The sequence below is a fragment of the Bufo bufo genome, chromosome 9, assembly GCF_905171765.1.
Source record: "Bufo bufo chromosome 9, aBufBuf1.1, whole genome shotgun sequence".
NCBI classification, from domain to species: Eukaryota; Metazoa; Chordata; class Amphibia; order Anura; family Bufonidae; genus Bufo; species Bufo bufo.
The window spans coordinates 59,022,732-59,041,408 of record NC_053397.1 but is presented as its reverse complement, the minus strand read 5'-3'; positions in this window follow the sequence as shown (position 1 = coordinate 59,041,408).

Below are 18,677 nucleotides of genomic sequence, written 5' to 3'. Positions count from 1 at the left end.
TGGCCAGGAAACTTTGCATGCACTTAAGTCACTCGTACACAGCAAAGCACACCCTCCTTAAGCTGCAGCGGCAGAACGGCATCCCCCAGCAAAGGCTGATATGCGACGTTTCCACCCGTTGGAATTTCACCTCCATATGTTGGACCGACTATACGAACAGAGAAAGGCCATAAACGATTTCTTGATGATCCAAGTGGACAGAAGTACTCCCCTGTGTAACTTTGATGTCAGCCAGTGGCAGCTCATGCAAGACACCTGCCGTTTGCTCAGGCCATTTTAGGAGGCCACGTTATTTGTCAGTCGCCAGGACTACGGGATGAACAACGTCAATCCACTGCTCCATGACCTGGAATAGATGCTGCTAAATCTGGCTGGTCGGGGGACTGGAGACTTGGCGCCTAGATCTCACGGCCACATAAGCCCTGTGGGGGCTGAACAGGAGGAGGACATTTGAGCAGAAGCAATGTGTAGCGAAATGTGTGGTTTTTCTACACAGGTGACAGGAGAGGAGGAGCAGGAGCAGCCAGAGGAGCTACAGGGCGATGAGGAAGATGAGGCAGAGGACCCAGGCACACTGTGGCAGTATGCAGTGGAGATGGAGGCAGGTAGTCCCTCCGAGTCACTTGCACAAATGGTTGGAGGCATGCTCACTTGCTTGCGTAGTGACAGCCGAATTGTCACCATTCAACAGAGGGATAACTTCTGGCTCTCTACCTTGTTGGACCCTCGCTACTAGTCCAAAATGGTGGCCTTTTTTACACCTGCTGAGAGGGAGGACAAACTGAACTACTATAGAGACATCCTATGTGGTCAGTTGGCCGCTGCCTATCTGTGCCATCGTCCATCCTCTTGCAGGTCTGACTGGGGGACCCTCTGCACTTACGTTCCTCTGCCATTGCTGCTGTAGCAGGGTAGGGGGGTAGGAGTAGTTCCAGCTCCATCAGAAGTAACTTGAGTATAGAGTCGCTTATGAGCAGCTTTCTTCACCCGCCTAGTGAAGAAACTACGGTACTCACCACCAGCAGCAGCTTGACCTGGAGCAGGACCTGAACCAGCAGGTGGTGGCATACTTGGACAGCACCCTGCCACCCCACATTGAAGATCCGCTGGACTACTGGGCAGCCAAACTGGATTTGAAGTTGCAACTGGCAGAGTTTGCCCTGGAAAAGCTGTCCTGCTCAGCCAGTAGTGTGGCATCAGAGCGGGTGTTTTGTGTGGCGGGGGCCATAGTAACCCCAAGAAGAACTCACCTGTCCACCCAAAATGTGGAGAGACTGACCCTTTTCAAGATGAATCAGGCGTGGATCAGCCAGGATTTCCACCCACCAATGCCTGATGCATCAGACTAAATTATCCATGGTGCCACACCAACACTTTGACAAAAGAGACCGGTTTCTTCTGGCTACCTGCCTCAGCTACTATTCTGATTCTGCCACCTGCCTGATGCCACACATCTGATGCCAAGTGCTCCTTCTTTCATCCATCATCTTCAGCTGGTACTGGTATTGCCACCCACCTCCCCACTCTGTCACCGGATCACTCTGTATTTTCCTGATGCTGCTGTTACCTCCATACTATGTCACCTTGCCACTCTGTGGTCTCCTGGTGCTGCTGCCACCTCCACACTATGTTATCTTGCCACTCATTGGTCTCCTGATGCTGCTGCCACCTCCACACTATGTCACCTTGCCACTCTGTGGTCTCCTGATGCTGTTGCCACCTCCACACTATGTCACCTTGCCACTCTGTGGTCTCCTAATGCTGCTTTCACCTTCACACTATGTCCCCTTGCCACTCTGCTGTCTCCTGATGCTGCTGCCACCTCTACAATAGAGATGGCCCGAACTATCCGACGGCGAACAGTTCCCGGCGAACATAGCTTGTTCGCGTTCGCCTCTGCTGGGCGAACACATGCGATGTTCGGTCCGCCCCCTATACATCATCATTGAGCAAACTTTGACCCTGTACCTCACAGTCAGCAGACACATTCCAGCCAATCAGCAGCATACCCTCCCTCCCAGACCCTCCCACCTCCTGCACAGCATCCATTTTAGATTCATTCTGAAGCTGCAGTCTTAGTGAGAGGAGGGAGACTGTAACTGCTGCTGATTTAATTGGGAAATCGATAGCTAGGCTAGTGAATTCAGTGTCCACTCCAGTCCTGAAAGACTCATCTGATCTCTGCTGTAAGGACAGCGTCCTGACAGCACCCCAAAAAGCCCTTTTTAGGGCTGCAACATTAGTCTGCTTTTTTTTTTTCCTTTATATACATATTGCAGTTGCCTGGCCTGCCTGTGTGTGAGGAGCTGCAGGCCCACAGACTGTAGTGTGCCCACTGCCAGTGCTCACCCCTGTCATTCCGTGTGGCACAGGACTTTGCTTAAAAAAAGGCACTTAATTTTTACACTTTAATCTAAGGTTAGTTGCCTGCCAGTGTGTGTCAGGCTGACTTCCACTGACTGTAGTGTGCCCACTGCCAGTGCCCACCACTCATACCGGCTGGCACAGGACTTTGCTTAAAAAAGGCATTTAATTTTTACACTTTAATGTAATTTCAGCTGCTTGCCTGCTGCTAGTGTGTGTCAGGCCGACTTCAACTGACTGTAGTGTGCCCACTGCCAGTGCCCACCCCTGTCATACCGAGTGGCACAGGACTTTGCTTAAAAAATAGGCACTTAATTTTTACACTTTAATCTAAGGTTAGTTGCCTGCCAGTGTGTGTCAGGCTGACTTCCACTGACTGTAGTGTGCCCACTGCCAGTGCCCACCACTCATACCGGCTGGCACAGGACTTTGCATAAAAAAGGCATTTAATTTTTACACTTTAGTGTAATTTCAGCTGCTTGCCTGCTGCTAGTGTGTGTCAGGCCGACTTCAACTGACTGTAGTGTGCCCACTGCCAGTGCCAACCACTGATACCGGGTGGCACAGTAGCTTGCCGATAAATAAGGCATTTAATTTTTAGACAGTAGTCTAAATTCAGTTGCTTGCCTGCTGCCAGTGTGTGTCAGGCCCGCTTCCACTGACTGTAGTGTGCCCACTGCCAGTGCCAACCACTGATACCGGGTGGCACAGTAGCTTGCCGATAAATAAGGCATTTAATTTTTAGACAGTAGTCTAAATTCAGTTGCTTGCCTGCTGCCAGTGTGTGTCAGGCCCTCTTCCACTGACTGTAGTGTGCCCACTGCCAGTGCCAACCACTCATACCGGGTGGCACAGTAGCTTGCCGATAAATAAGGCATTTAATTTTTACACTTTAGTGTAATTTCAGTTGCTTGCCTGCTGCCAGTGTGTGTCAGGCCCGCTTCCACTGACTGTAGTGTGCCCACTGCCAGTGCCAACCACTGATACCGGGTGGCACAGTAGCTTGCCGATAAATAAGGCATTTAATTTTTAGACAGTAGTCTAAATTCAGTTGCTTGCCTGCTGCCAGTCAGTGTGTCAGGCCCTCTTCCACTGACTGTAGTGTGCCCACTGCCAGTGCCAACATCATACCTGATCGTATACACACACTGGATGTTTTAAAGCACGTTATTCCAAACAATTTAGGAATGTTAGTTGATTTATGCCCTTTATGGATTAAAACCCGACTCTGCGTCCACTACGTAATTTTCCATGGGAGTTTTGCCATAGATCCCCCTCCGGCATGCCACAGTCCAGGTGTTAGACCCCTTGAAACAACTTTCTCATCACTATTGTGGCCAGAAAGAGTCCCTGTGGGTTTTAAAATTCGCCTGTCTATTGAAGTCTATGGCGGTTCGCCCGGTTCGCCAGTTCGCGAACATTTGCTGAAGCTCGCGTTCGCTGTTCGCGAACTGAAAATTTTATGTTCGCGACATCACTACTCTACAATATGTCACCTTGCCACTCTGTGGTCTTCTGATGCTGCTGCTACCTCAACACTATGTCACCTTTCCACTCTGTGGCCTCCTGATGCTGCCACTCTATGATCTCCTTCTGATGCTGCTGCTGCCGCCACCTGCACATTCTGTCATACTGTGGCTAGTGATGAGCGGCAGGGGTTATATACAAATTCGCGATACTTCACAAATATTCGGACGAATATTCGTTATATATTCGCAAATACGAGATTAGTTTCTTGATCGCGAAAAATCGGCAATGTAATATTTGCAAAATGCGCGCAAAATACAGGCGTGGGTCACTTTTGCTACATTTTCCAAGCTGCTAGAAGTTTTCTGAGACTGGAGAAAATGATTGGCATGGCAGAACATTGAAAATGGCTTTATATGCAGTTAGAGTGTTCCAATATATTCCCGATTACGCAAATCGGCACTAATGATGCAAATATTTTGGCGCAATACATGAAACATCACATTTTAGCAGGTCTGCATGTATGTATGGACAGCAGAACCTATCACACTACCTAACACCCTGCACTGCAACAGCTACACTATATCAAGATATAACCTACACTATCTATATTATATATATAAGCTATCCAACTATCTATCTACTGTAGTGTGGAAAGCACAGAGTACAGCAATGACACTGCTGTCTCTCTCAGAACTTTAAAAAACTATAGAAAATGGCTGCTGGGGAGGTTCTTATATAATAAGGGGTAGGTAGCTTTCCTATTGTTTGCTAGGGATGCTGCTAAGCACAGACAAAGACATTGCAGCCTTCTCATTGGCCCACAAGCAAGAAGGGAGGTTACTGATGAAAAAAAATCTAGAATATTCGAAATTACAAATATATATCATTATATTATAAATATTCGTGATTTCTCGAAACGCCGATATTCATGATTAATATTCGCAATTCAAATTTTCGTGATCAACACTATCTGTGGCCTCCTGATGCTGCCGCCACTTCCACACTGTCATTGTGCGACTCTGTGGCCTCCTTCTGATGCTGCTGCTGCCACCTTCATGTCATTGTTAGTGTTGATCGCGAATATTCTAATCGCAAATTTTTATTGCGAACATCGACACTTAGAGAATTCGCAAACATGTAGAATATAGTGCTATATATTCGTAATAGAATTTTTTTTTCTCAGTAACCTCCCTTCTTGCTTGTGGGCCAATGAGAAGGCTGCAATATGTTTGTCAGAGCTTAGCAACATCCCTAGCAACCAATAGGAAAGTTGCCTACCCCTTTACTATATAAGAAACTCCCCATCAGCCATTTTCTGCTGTTTTTTTGCAGTTCTGAGAGAGAGAGAGAGAGAGAGAGAGAGAGCAGTGTCATTGCTGTGTTCTGTGCTTGCATCGTGATCCTATTGCTTAATCCTTATTCAATTACATTAGATAGTTAGCTCATACATATAATACAGATAGTTAGTGGGAGATAGTCAGTGTAGGTTAGATAGCGATATAGTGTAGCTGATAGGTTCCAGTGCAGGGTGTTAGGTAGTGTGATAGGAATTACTGTTTCTCTGTTGTCCGTACATACATACATACATGCTATAGACATAGTGCTGTGATGTCACAACAATACTTGTGCACCAATCAGTAATATCTACTCAGACCTGATAAAATGTGAAGTTGCATGTATTGCGCAAAAAATATGAACATCATTAGTGCCGATTTGCGCAATCGCAAAAATGATGACTGGAGATCACGAAATCTAGAATTCGCGAATTTATTGCGAATATTATGCGAAAAATTAGCAAAATATCACGAAAACGAATATTCCCTATGCCGCTCATCACTAGTCATTGTGCCACTCTGTGGCCTCCTGATGCTGCAGCCACCTCCACACTGTCATTGTGCCCCTCTGTGGCCTCCTCTTGATGCTGCTGCCACCTCCAGACTCTGTCACTGGACCACTCTGTGGTCTCCTCATGCTGCTTTCACCTCACCACTACATAGTGTTTGGCAGATTCACTGAAGCTTTGCCGACTTTCGTATTGGAGTTGTACCCCCTTCAAGCAGTGTTCATTATTTGCAATTAATGGATGCATATCTTATTGGCAAAACTAGACCTGGTCTATAAAGAAGAAATATGGAGAAAGACTTATACTCTGTATATTTTATGTATTCAATAGTGTTGGGCGAGCATGCTCTTCTGAACACCAGTTCGGCTCGAGCATCGCTATGCTTGGCCGAATATCGCATGTTAACCACTACACTATACAGCTGCATTGCCAGTTACTTTAAAAAATAAATAAAAAATATGAGACTTCTGCTGTTACTAGTAGTAAGTATTCCTATACAGCAGAAGTCTCATTTATTTAAATTTTTTTTAAGCAACTGGCCATTCAGCTCTATAGTGTAGTGGTTAACATTCTGGGCTGTAATGTCGAATCCTATCAGAAACTTTTCAGAAATAGAGGCTAAATTACAATTATATATTTAATATTTTTTTTGTAATTTAAAAAAATTTGTAATTTCTGAAATATATATATATATATATATATATATATATATATATATATAATGTAATAGAAAAAACAACCAGCAGCACCACCACAAAAAAAGAAGGAAAAAAGGCGGGTGCATTGTCCAAGTATGGCAACAGGTGCTTACCCTCTTGTATAGAACAAAAATCGGACTGCACTCCAAACAGATCTTCAATGAAACAGTATGTTTTTATTCACCCATAAAGTGGCAAAGAGCGACGTTTCGGCTCATACATGAGCCTTTCTCAAGCATTGGTACAAAGTGAGCAGCATACATATAAAGGTGTGTCAATCAGAACAATCAATACATCAACATAATTAGTAATTAGAACAAACATGTGTAAAATATATCAAAATGTATAAAAAAGAATCCATAATCGTCATAAAAAGTAAAGTGACAAGTGCTTATAGTGAATCAAATACATAGTATGATAGAATACATACAATATCCCAGGGACTACATTATTGGATCCAACTGTATCGCATCCATCCATAATTAGTGCATAATCTTAATTGTGATCATAAGAGGGAGGAGGAAACAAATTACTACCTGGAAGAGTGATATGGCCCACGTATACCATCCCGCTGTTCAGCGCGTCCATGGGTTACCTCTGCGCATGTCCAGATCGCACCGCGTCATTATAACCAGACTCAGTCACCGTTCTTCTAAAAACAGTCACTGTGGGAGCAGGGATTGGAGCAGGGCGGAGACCCATAATGTGGCTAACACTGACGTGTTGGCAACATTAGGGTAACGATTGGGTTCGAGTTATCCATCCTGGAAAAGATGGTTACTCGCCTAACCTGCTTGGTAGTGGGATTTACCCACAGTGACTGTTTTTAAAAGAACGGTGACTGAGTCTGGTTATAATGATAAAGTACAAACAAGAGACTGGGCAGTGTTCCCCTTTTCAATATGGCGGTGGTGAACAAGGTGACGCTGTTACACATGCGCCGCCTTCTCACGTCATCGGCATTGTGGGTGACTCACGTGTGCGACGCTTGGCTCATCAACGGGAGACCCTGCGACGTGCACGTGTCGCCTTGCGGCCCACTACTGATGACGCGGTGCGATCTGGACATGCGCAGAGGTAACCCATGGACGCGCTGAACAGCGCTATGGTATACGTGGGCCATATCACTCTTCCAGGTAGTAATTAGTTTCCTCCTCCCTCTTATGATCCCAATTAAGATTATGCACTAATTATGGATGGATGCGATACAGTTGGATCCAATTATGTAGTCTTTGGGATATTGTATGTATTCTATCATACTATGTATTTGATTCACTATAAGCACTTGTCACTTTACTTTTTATGACGATTATGGATTCTTTTTTATACATTTTGATATATTTTACACATGTTTGTTCTAATTACTAATTATGTTGCTGTACTGATTGTTCTGATTGACACACCTTTATATGTATGCTGCTCACTTTGTACCAATGCTTGAGATAGGCTCATGTATGAGCCGAAACGTCGCTGTTTGCCACTTTATGGGTGAATAAAAACATACTGTTTCATTGAAGATCTGTTTGGAGTGCAGTCCGATTTTTGTTTTATATATATATATATATATATATATATATATATATATATATACACAGTTGCAAGAAAAAGTATGTGAACCCTTTGGAATGATATGGATTCCTGCACAAATTGGTCATAAAATGTGATCTGATCTTCATCTAAGTCACAACAATAGACAATCACAGTCTGCTTAAACTAATAACACACAAATAATTAAATGTTACCATGTTTTTATTGAACACACCATGTAAACATTCACAGTGCAGGTGGAAAAAGTATGTGAACCCTTGCATTTAATAACTGGTTGAACCTCCTTTGGCAGCAATAACTTCAACCAAACATTTCCTATAGTTGCAGATCAGACATGCACAACGGTCAGGAGTAATTCTTGACCATTCCTCTTTACAGAACTGTTTCAGTTCAGCAATATTCTTGGGATGTCTGGTGTGAATCGGTTTCTTGAGGTCATGCCACAGCATCTCAATCGGGTTGAGGTCAGGACTCTGACTGGGCCACTCCAGAAGGTGTATTTTCTTCTGTTTAAGCCATTCTGTTGTTGATTTACTTCTATGCTTTGGGTCATTGTCCTGTTGCAACACTCATCTTCTGTTGAGCTTCAGCTGGTAGACAGATGGCCTTAAGTTCTCCTGCAAAATGTGTTGATAAACTTGGGAATTCATTTTTCCTTTGATGATAGCAATCCGTCCAGGCCCTGACGCAGCAAAGCAGCCCCAAACCATGATGCCCCCACCACCATACTTCACAGTTGGGATGAGGTTTTGATGTTGGGGTGCTGTGCCTCTTTTTCTCCACACATAGTGTTGTGTATTTCTTCCAAACAACTCAACTTTGGTTTCATCTGTCCACAGAATATTTTGCCAGTACTGCTGTGGAACATCCAGGTGCTCTTGTGCAAACTGTAAACGTGCAGAAATGTTTTTTTTTTGGACAGCAGTGTCTTCCTCTGTGGTATCCTCCCATTAAATCCATTCTTGTTTAGTGTTTTACGTATCGTAGATTCGCTAACAGGGACGTTAGCATATGCCAGAGACTTTTGTAAGTCTTTAGCTGACACTCTAGGATTCTTCTTCACCTCATTGAGCAGTCTGCGCTGTGTTCTTGCAGTCATCTTTACAGGATGGCCACTCCTAGGGAGAGTAGCAGCAGTGCTGAACTTTCTCCATTTATAGACAATTTGTCTTACCGTGGACTGATGAACAGCAAGGCTTTTGGAGATACTTTTATAACCCTTTCCAGCTTTTTGCAAGTCAACAATTCTTAATCGTAGGTCTTCTGAGAGCTCTTTTGTGTGAGGCAGCATTCACATCAGGCAATGCTTCATGTGAAAAGCAAACCCAGAATTGGTGTGTGTTTTTTATAGATCAGGGCAGCTGTAACCAACACCTCCAATCTCATCTCATTGATTGGACTCCAGTTGGCTGACACCTCACTCCAATTAGCTGTTGGAGATGTAATTAGTCTAGGGGTTCACATACTTTTTCCACCTGTACTGTGAATGTTTACATGGTGTGTTCAATACAAACATGTTAACATTTAATTCTTTGTGTGTTATTAGTTTAAGCAGACTGTGATTGTCTATTGTTGTGACTTAGATAAAGATCAGATCACATTTTATGACCAATTTGTGCAGAAATCCATATCATTCCAAAGGGTTCACATACTTTTTATTGCAACTGTATATATAATCATACTTCTGATATATATGAATGCATATGTGGGAAACTACTACTGAGGTTTTAGCCATAATATATTTACATATATTATAATATATTATATATTCTAAATATATAATAATATATGTAAATATATTATGGCTAAAAACTTTTATATATGCTTAAATTAAATTTAGCCTCTATTTCTGAAAAGTTTCTGATAGGATTCAAACACACAACCTTCTACATTACCGCCCAGAATGTTTTTTTTTATTTTTTTAAAGTAACTGGCCATGCAGCTGTATAGTGTAGTGGTTATGATTCTTGGCTATAATGTAGAAGGTTGTGAGTTCGAATCCTGACAGAAACTTTTCATAAATAGAGGCTAAATTAGATTTAAATACACTGGGTGTCCCCAAGCACTGACTCCATATATGAAGGGGACGTGGATGTTCTTGTCCATCTAGGGACAAATGACCTGGCTTGCAATGAAGTGTCAGAGGTGAAAAAATCTTTTATCACACTTGGTAATGACGTACAGGATTTTGCATCCACCATTTCATTTTCTGAAGTTCTGCCTGTGTATAATGTTCAGAATGATAGGCAGAGGCGCATAAAGGAGTTCAACATATGGCTTGGTAAATGGTGTCAAGAGCAAGGATTTGGCTTTGTTTCTCATGATAGCTCTACTTGGAATAGAAAGGAACTGTACAAAAAAGATGGTTTGCATCTTTCTCTCAAAGGAACAAATGTACTTAGTGAACAACTCCAAGAATTTGCGAAAGAGTATTTAAACTAGGAAGGAGGGGGGCAAAAGAGTGAAAATAAAAGAGTCCAATTGCCCCCCGAAACAATGCCAGAACAGGTCAGAAGCACAGAGGTTAAGAAATGATATGCTCAGAGTCCTGTCTACAAATGCTCGCAGTTTAGGTAAAAAAATCAATGAACTTGGGTCAATAATGGCATCTGAGAATGTAGATTTAGTGGCTGTTACGGAGACATGGTTTAATGAAAGAAATGACTGGGACATAACCATACCAGGGTACTCTTTATACAGAAGAGACAGAGAAGGCAAGAAAGGAGGAGGAGTGGCCCTGTATGTGAAAGATAGCATTAAATCTAACCTAATACAAGTTGGTGAGGCCAACATAGAGTCAGTTTGGGTTACGTTGCAGTTTGCTAACCATGCAGTAACTCGTGTAGGTGTGATATATAGACCACCTGGTCAAGTTAAAGAACTAGATGATCTACTAGTTGAAGAAATAGCTAAAATGACAATGAAAGGAGAAGTTATCATTATGGGAGATTTCAATCTTCCAGAAATAAACTGGAAAACCAAAATAGCAAGTTCTACCAGGAGTACAGATGTTCTAAATTCCCTACTGGGGTTATCTCTACAACAAGTGGTTGAGGAGCCAACCCGGAGGGAGGCCATTTTGGATTTGGTATTCACAAACGGGGATTCGGTATATGATGTCATTGTAGGCGAAACCTTGGGATCTAGTGATCACCAGTCAGTGTGGTTTAATATAAGAACTGTGAAAGAGTCCCACCACACAAAAACAAAAGTTTTAGATTTTAGAAAAACAGACTTTTCAAAAATGAAATTAGTCATAAATGAGTCCTTATCAGACTGGAACGGATTACATGGAGTCCAGGAGAAATGGGACTACTTAAAAGGTGCATTATTGAAGGCAACAGAAAATTGCATTAGACTTGTCAGTAAAAGCAAAAAAAGGAGGAGACCAATGTGGTACTCAGCAGAAGTGGCCCAAATCATTAAAAATAAAAAGCTAGCATTTTGTAATTATAAAAAAACCCAGAGCAATGAAGATAAGGAAATCTACAAGATTAGGCAGAGAGAGGCCAAGCAAGTTATAAGAACTTCTAAAGCGCAGGCAGAAGAAAAACTAGCTCAGTCTATGAAAAAAGGGGATAAGACATTCTTCAGATATATAAATGAAAAAAGGAAATTAAAACAAGGAATAACTAAATTAAAAACAAAGGACGGAAGGTATGTAGAAGAGAATAAAGGGCTAGCCGACTGCCTTAATGAATACTTCTGTTCAGTTTTTACAAAAGAAAAAGGAGAAGGACCTCCACTAGAAAGAATGACTATTAAATCGTTTGATGCATGTATCTTTACAGAGCAAGATGTTCTAAGTTTTCTGTCTAAGGTGAAGACAGATAAGTCACAGGGGCCTGATGAGATACACCCAAAATTATTAAAAGAGCTTAGTGGTGAGCTGGCAAAACCGTTAACAGATTTATTTAACCAATCATTAGTAACAGGAGTCGTCCCGGAAGATTGGAAATTGGCAAATGTCGTGCCCATTCACAAGAAAGGTAGTAGGGAGGAATCGAGCAACTATAGACCAGTGAGTCTGACATCAATAGTAGGCAAATTAATGGAAACCCTATTAAAGGATAGGATTGTGGAACATCTAAAATCCCATGGATTGCAAGATGAAAAACAGCATGGGTTTACTTCAGGGAGATCATGTCAAACAAATCTTATAGATTTTTTTGACTGGGTGAATAAAATAATAGACGGTGGAGGTGCAGTAGACATCGCATATCTAGATTTTAGTAAGGCTTTTGACACTGTCCCACATAGAAGACTTATCAATAAACTGCAGTCATTGAGCATGGACTCCCATATTGTTGAGTGGATTAGGCAGTGGCTGAGTGACAGACAACAGAGGGTTGTAGTCAATGGAGAACATTCAAAACAAGGTAATGTTACCAGTGGGGTTCCACAGGGATCTGTACTGGGACCGATTTTGTTTAATATCTTCATAAGTGATATTGCAAAAGGCCTCGCTGGTAAGGTTTGTCTTTTTGCTGATGACACAAAGATATGTAACAGGGTTGATGTTCCTGGAGGGAAACGCCAAATGGAAAAGGATTTAGGAAAGCTAGAAGAATGGTCAGAACTCTGGAAACTGAAATTTAATGTGGATAAGTGCAAGATAATGCACCTGGGGCGTAAAAACCCAAGGGCAGAATATAGAATATTTGACACAGTCCTGACCTCGGTATCTGAGGAAAGGGATTTAGGAGTAATTATTTCAGAAGACTTAAAGGTGGGAAGACAATGTAATAGAGCAGCACGAAATGCCAGCAGAATGCTTGGATGTATAGGGAGAGGTATAAGCAGTAGAAAGAGTGAAGTGCTTATGCCGCTGTACAGAACACTGGTGAGACCTCACTTGGATTATTGTGCGCAGTACTGGAGACCATATCTCCAGAAGGATATAGATACTCTAGAGAGAGTTCAGAGAAGAGCTACTAAACTAGTACATGGATTGCAGGATAAAACTTACCAGGAAAGGTTAAAGGACCTTAACATGTATAGCTTGGAAGAAAGAAGAGACAGAGGGGATATGATAGAAACTTTTAAATACATAAAGGGAATCAACTCGGTAAAGGAAGAGAGCATATTTAAAAGAAGAAAAACTACCACAAGAGGACACAGTTTTAAATTAGAGGGGCAAAGGTTTAAAAGTAATATAAGGAAGTATTACTTTACTGAGAGAGTAGTGGATGCATGGAATAGCCTTCCTGCAGAAGTGGTAGCTGCAAATACAGTGAAGGGGTTTAAGCATGCATGGGATAGGCATAAGGCCATCCTTCATATAAGATAGGGCCGGGGGCTATCCATATTATTCAGTATATTGGGCAGACTAGATGGGCCAAATGGTTCTTATCTGCCGACACATTCTATGTTTCTATGTTTCTATGGACATAGCTATATATGAAGTCAGTGCAAGGACTCCTAAGCCAAACTAGAGTCTCAACACCCTACCCTCTTAAGAGCAGGGGATGCCTGGTTTAATGCTCAGGAACTTCCATTGAGCTTGGGAGCGCTGTAGAGCACCCGAGCATCGGGACGTGTTCTACCAGAGCACTTTGCTGCTCAACCAACACTAGTATTCACACCTGGTTTGAGCATATGCAATACCTGGACCAAATCTGCAAACAGATTTCTCATGCAAGAGCAGACCAATAATATTGCTACATGGTTTCATGGGATTTTGATAGCAGTCACTTTTAAGAAAGCAGCAGGGAACATTTCATATGGACAGTGACATCTAATCATGTATGTATTATAGTAATAATTATGGTCCCCTTCAGCCCCTCCAGTATACAGTGTTATGTAAAATGCAACACTCCCCCTGCCTTCAGCCCCTCCAGCATACAGTCCCATGTAAATAATATCACCCTCCCTCTCTTGGCTGCCTGCCTTCAACCCCTCCAGAATATAGTCCCATGTAAGATACATCACTCCCCCTGCCTTTAGCCTTTCTTGCAAACAGTCCCATGTAAAAATACAACCTTCCTCCTGCCTTCAGCCCCTCCAGCATACAGTCCTGTGTAAGATACATCACTTTCCTGCCTTCAGCACCTCCAGCATATAGTCCCGTGTAAGATTCAACCCCCCACACCTTCAGCCCCTCCAGCATGCAGTCCCATGTAAGACACATCACTTCCCTGCCTGCCTTCAGCCCCTCCAACATACAGTCCTATGTAAAATACATCACTTGCCCTGCCTTCAGCCCCTCCAGCATACAGTCCCATGTAAGATACAGCCTTCTCCGTGCCTTCAGCCCCTCCAGCATACAGTCCCGTGTAAGATAAATCAATCCTCTACCTTCAGCCCCTCCAGAATACAGTCCCATGCAAAATACATCACTCCCCCTGCCTTCAGCCCCTCCAGCATACAGTCCTGTGTAAGATACATCACTTTCCTGCCTTCAGCACCTCCGGCATATAGTTCCATGTAAGATATAACCCCCCCCCCCCCCCTACACACACACACCTTCAGCCTCTCCAGCATGCAGTCCCATGTAAGACACATCACTTCCCTGCCTTCAGCCCCTCCAGAATACAGTCTCATATAAAATACATCACTCCCCTCCTTCAGCCTCTCCAACATACAGTCCCATGTAAAATACAAAACTCCCCCGGCCTTCAGCCCCTCCAGAATACAGTCCCATGTAAATAATATCACCCTCCCTTTCTTTGCCGCCTGCCTTCAGCCCCTCCAGCATACAGTCCCATGTAAGATACATCACACCCCCTGCCTTCCAGCCTTTTGTGCAAACAGTCCCATGTAAAATTCATCACTCTTCCTGCCTTCAGCCTCTCCAGCATACAGTCCCATGTAAATAATATCACCCCCCCTCTTCAGACCTAGATAACATACAGTCTCCAGTACAAGGATTATTTCTCCTCCCTTCAGCCCCTGCAAAAAGCCCACCAAGTAAAAATAATAGTCAATATTCTCCTCCACACACCGACCTGCAGCCTCTGCTCTTCTCTCCAACAACGAGTTCTGTAGAATCTCCTGGAAATCTTGAGGCTCCGCCCCCTTGGTGATGAGACTCCGCCTCTTCCCCTGACATCATACCTGCCAGGAGCAACTCCATTCTAGCCACTATCGTTGCTCTACTGCCTCATAGGCTTCAGGCTAGTGCCTAGGAAGAACAGAGGGGACGGGTGCCATAGGCTCCCATGGCCCTCATTAAAGTGCTTGTTGCCTGGCGCCCCCTGCAATTTTGAACCCGGGTCGATGGCCCCCATGGCTCCTCCCACACTACGCCACTTACCTGCAAGGGTACCAAAGATGCTAAATAACCGTGAAGCACCAGTGAAAGCCAAATATCCCTCCAGGGAAGGAAAACCAAGTAAAGGGGTACCAAATCATCAGAGGATCAGGCATGTTGAACTCAAATTTTCTATAACCTTCTTAAGGGGATTGTGCAGCACTTCAGGAAATGTCATCAATATCTGATCGGTAGGGGTTCAACTCCCGACACCCCAGCCTATCAGCTGTTTGAACGAGCATTGTTTTGCTTTCAACAGTGACACAGTGTAATTGCAAGTGCTTGTCCCATGTAAGTGAATTACATTGCACTGCCGAGACTTCCAAGACGACGGGCAGTGTAATCTCGAAGAGGAAGTAGTACTGCAGCCTCTTCAAACAGCTGATCAGCAAGGGTGCCGGTAGTCAGACCCTCACGATCAGATATTGATCTATATTGAGGGTAGGTCATCAATATGTACTAGCTGCACAAATCCTTTAAGGCTACACACACACCAGAAGCAGAGGTTCCAGTAAAACCTCTATCGCAGATTCCAACATAAATAAAGGACAAAATAGTCATGCATACAGAGGTATTTTGTCCAGTAGAATGCTGGTACTCTTGCTAAAACCTGACAGATCCCATTATAGTGAATGGAATCTTGCACACACCAGTAGTATTTAGCATATGCCAGAGTCGGCGATTATAGTATTGCCTATGCCGGAACAGAATACCAGAATGTAGGTGTAAGTGTGCACCAAGGCATACACTGATGAGAGCCATCATAGGGCAGTAGGGTTTAATTCTTTAGTAGCCAGCCTATTATGGACCTGTTGAAATAGCCATAAAGGCTTGTTTTTTTGCAGGACAAGTTATATTTTTTAGTTGAACTATAATTTTTTATATTTTGGGGGGCATCAGTGGCCTCAGTGGTCTTGTGCCATACACCAACCAGATCACTGCTGCACATCACCGCTGCAGCCCAAACAACACATCACTGTTGCAGGACCTAGGGCTCACAGGAGGCTTGAAATTCGAGTTTTTTAATAATTTTAACAACCTCCATCTATTTGGCGCATATAAAAATTCTACTTGGAAAATCCTTTTAAAGAGTCGCAGTACTTTCACACAATTTCACTTAATAAACAATGGTGTAACTCAAAAATTTCTAAATCACTTCATTAAAAAATATGCCTGCATCCACCTGAAAAAAAAAAACTGTAAAGTCCTGGCCACTGTAAAGGTGGTTGCTGACCACCAATGTTCCCCTACTGACCACCGCGGTCCCAGGCTCCATGTTTGTATGAGCATTGTCTTCCCTGACCACCTCCTTCATTGTCCGTGTCCAGCCTCATTGTGGGGCAGGTAGCGGCGATGGTCAGCTGCCAGTGTCTTCCTATTCACCACAGCGTTTCCTGCTCTGTCTGCCACCATGGTTTCCTTCCTGCCCCAGGCACAGCATGCATTCATGCTTGTTCTGTGTAGGGCATTTGTTTAAGAGCCGGCATACATCACTTCCTGTGATTTAAGGGTTGAGCACATGTGACCTGTGCTGACCTTTTGACCAATCCCAGCCTTCCTGCACCTGTATTAGTGGTCCAGCTATCTTCCCAGGTGCCTGAGCGTCAAAGAGCCTTGTGTCCTGCTAAGGTTGCTTTCGTACATGCTTGTGTTACTGAACTCCTGACCTGTGCTTGTCTTCTAGATTCCACTACCTGTCTGATCCTTGCCTGCTCCATCTCGACTCTCTTGTTGCTCACCTAGATTGCCTGACCTGCACCTGTTCTGCCTGCCCTGACTATTTGCTTGTATGACTTTGCCTCTGCCTCATCCTTTGGTCCTGCACTGTTGCTCCTGGTTATGATTCAGCCTGTAGACTAAGTCTGTACATCTATTATCTTGCACTGGTACCCCCTGGTCCATCTGGGCCAGCTGCTTTATGTGCCAACCCACCTCAAGAGGTAACGACCTGGTGTTCTCCTCAGAAAAGTCTATTCTCACCATCAGGAGTACTGTGAAGAATGATGGATTCACTTAAACAATGCTCGTAGAGGAAGTTGGTCACGTGGAACAGTGTCCACAGGGTCCACACAGCTAGTTCTTGACAGTGCACTCAGGCCATTGACCCCGCTGATCATCCCAAGCCTGCTGTAAACGAATTGCTATTTGAGATGAGATGTTAGAGTGAACGATAGGATGTCCTGATGTAGTTCATGGACTGTATAATATTACTGCCTGTCTGGATGCCATTTCCCCTTTAGCTATTGCAGGGTCAACAGTCATTGCTACCCCTGTAGTTCCCGTTCCTTTGAGCCCGGAGCTGAGTGCTACTGGTGTTCGACTTCCTCTGTTGCCATGTTATGATGAAGGCTCTAAAACCTGTCATGGCTTCTTAGTGCCTGATCCACTTCAATCTGCACTGACACAAGGTAACTACTAAGTGGTTCATTGTGTCCCTGTTGTTTGCTTGGGCAAATCCTATTTGGGAACATGGAGGCCACTAATCAACAGACTTTCCTGGCTACCTTCCGACTGTTTTTTGAGGAGCCAGGCAACACTTCCTCAACTGCCTCCTCCCAGCTACGTCCACATCAATGCTCTCTGACTGTGAGCCAGTATGCCATCTAGTTCCGTCCCTTTGGTGCAGAACTTGCATAGAACAATGAGACTCAACTGGCAGTGTTTTGGGTGGGACTTTCTAATCAGATCAAAGATGAATTAGCCGGTCATGACCATCCATCCACTCTGAATGAACTGAGCATACAAAGAAGGTTGCATGCACCACAAGACCACACCATCTGGCACCATCCTTCCAGAGGCTGGTCCTTCCTCCACTGTCCATTCCATCTGAAGAGCCCATGCAAGTAGAATGCCTCAGGTTGTCCAATCAGGAACGTCAACGGCACATAGCAGAGAACCTTTGTTTGTATTGTGGAGGCAAAGCCCACTTTGTACAGAATAGTTCACAGGGGTCGGAAAACGGTCTAGGAACAGTAGAAGATGTGGTCTTGGACAAAGTGAAGTCCTCTCCAAAACTTGTTGTTCCGGTGACCCTCTCTTACAAGGGAGTTACTTTGTCTGTGTCTGCATTCTTGGACTACTAATGGTAGTTCCTCATCCTCTGTTCCGCACACTCTGTGCCCTCTGAATATAGTGCCACACACAGTTCCAGCAATGGGAGTTCCACATGCTCTGTGCCCCCTGTATATAGTGCCACACACTCTGTGCCCTCTCAAAATAGTGCCACACACAGTTCCAGTAATGGGAGTGCCACATGCTCTGTGCCCCCTCTAAATTTTTCCACATGCTCTGTGCCCACTATATATAGTGTCACATGCTGTGTGCCCTCTGTTTATAGTGCCAAATGCTCTATGCCCTTTGTATATAGTGCACATGCTCTGTGCCCCCTGTTATAGTCCCTCTTATATATGCTCCCTTAATGTCTAGTGCTTCTTATATTTTCCCCCATTGTGTATAGTACCGCTCATATGTGCCCCTTTATGTATAGCACCTCTTATATGTG